The following is a 2,423-nucleotide window of genomic DNA, read 5'->3' as shown; positions in this document are numbered from 1 at the left end:
CTTGACTCGCCCATTCATTGCTTCGAGTTTCGTGTGGGCTCTCGTAGACAATTTTAGACGCCTACATTTATGTACTAGAGGATGTGTGGAAAAATTAAAGCATCATATTTTAAATAATCTTGAGATTTTGAATTTTTTTCCAGAAATTATATACATTGCTTAGAAAACTTTAGAAGAGGCTTCGAAAAACTACTACAAAGTGTTGGACATCAGATAAACATTGGATAACTAAAATCTAGGATATCATATTACAGAAATCAAGGATATGTAAAAAATATCGGGTGTCATATGAGATAATATTCATTCATAAGATAGCATTGTAAGCTATAATCTAACATATTAATGAATTTTAAATATAAGAATTTGCATGAAAATATATGCTTAAAATGTGGGAGAGCTGGGAGTGGAGAGATTTGGGAGACGAATTGTGGCTTTTGTGGCTTTCGTGGGTTTCGCTTTTGGTTCCCAAACATGACCCAAACCCTAGCCCATAATCAAATTAAAAATGACTCAATTTTGTTGATATCTTCAAAGGGATGTAGTATATCACTCTATGAACTGATTTGGGTTATATATCCTAAAATTTATCCTATACATCAACTCTGAAATTTTTTTGCTACAAGAATCTCAAAGAGAAATTTAATCTTTATTTGTGAAGGGTATGTGATCCTTCTGATTCACCTTGCCTTTCATGATTTGTAATGAACTATTTGACAAAATAAATTAAATTGTTCATTTTTATATTTCTCACCTTCTTATAAGTTTATGGAGCACATAGCTTGAGTATGAGTATTGTCGCGAATAATAGATTCTTATAACTCTCAACCTAAATTTTTTAATGTTGTTTGACATTGGATAGATCTGAATTATAACTCTCAACCTAAATTTTTTAATGTTGTTTGACATTGGATAGATCTGAATTATTTGTTAAAATACAATCCATAGTGCATAATATGTATATGTTGTTTGACATTGGATAGATCTGAATTATTTGTTAAAATACAATCCATAGTGCATAATATGTATAAATTATTCTCATATTATATTTTATAATTTTTTGAAACTAGAGAATAATTATTTTGATAAATCGATTAATTAGTTGGGAAGATGTAGAAAGACTACATATCAGATTTTAAAATTGATCATATAATTTATGTTTTCTTTATTAATTGAATTTGCACATTCTGACGAAGAAAATTATATAAAAAAGATTTTGAATATCTATAATACTTGGTCGTCGAATAAACAACAGGTGAAAGTAAACAACATGTGAAAGTGATTTCTTTATAGTTAAACAAAATCCTATATGACCAGATAAAACCTACCATTTTACTTTGATGAATTTAGTAATTTATTTTTATCATTAATAATAATAGTTTTTTTTATATTGGTCTCTTACATCATTGATATTTTGAAATTAGATCTTCAAATCATTAAATTGTTCTTAAGTCATTAATATTTTAAGACTTTTTCCTGTGGAAGATAAAATGTTAAAACTAACAATATATTATACATGGAAATATCCAAAATTTTTTAATATTTTATGATAATCATAAACTTCTTTTTGCAAACATGTTATAGTAAATAAATAAATTTAAAATAAATAATTTAGATATTTGACCACGTGCAGTGCACGTGCATTTCACCTAGTATATATATAGTTGTTGGGATTTGTATAACAAAAATCTTTATATAACTAAACCTACCAATATAACAACTATTTAATCTCTTTTCATTTGGTCCCCACATGCAACCAAGTGTGCAATTTTAACTTTGTTGGCCAACTAAACATGGAAGCTCATTTAATTATTTGGACAAATTTTTAAAACCAACCTATTTCGAAACTTATTTATCAAAATCGACCTATTTGCAACTTATTTTTTAAAATCAACCCAGTTTCAGCCATCTGCCTGAGACTGGGTCGATTTTGACCAAAAAAAACTTATGGAACTTCACGAGACCGTGAAGTTCCATAAGTTTTTTTTTGGTAAAAATCGACCCAGTCTAAGCCAGATAGTTGAAACTGGGTCGATTTTGACAAATAAGTTGAAAAGATGTCGATTTTTGTAATTATTTTTGGTAAATGGGTTGCTTTTTAAAACTTGTCCTAATTATTTCACGTGGGCCCCATATGGAATCAAACTGAATTGACTTTTTCAGCAAAGAGAGTAGGGTTCCTTCTCCTCTTTGCTCGAGTCCATCGAAGGCCTCTTCGCTCGAGTCCTACGCTAATAGATTTTCCTCCATTTTCGCTAGGTTCAATGGAGGGAAAGATTCAACGCATTTTTCATCTTATTTTTCTTTTGGAATCTCTCATTTTCATTTTCATTTTGTTTTCCATCCTAACCAAATAGTAGACACTTATTTTTCTTTTACTTTCTTTTATTTTCCTCTAATTTCTTTCAAACCAAACATAACTTTTA

This window comes from Asparagus officinalis, chromosome 7 (genome assembly GCF_001876935.1).
Source record: "Asparagus officinalis chromosome 7, Aspof.V1, whole genome shotgun sequence".
Lineage (NCBI taxonomy): Eukaryota > Viridiplantae > Streptophyta > Magnoliopsida > Asparagales > Asparagaceae > Asparagus > Asparagus officinalis.
The sequence above is the reverse complement of the archived record's forward strand: the minus strand, read 5'-3'. Positions refer to the sequence as shown.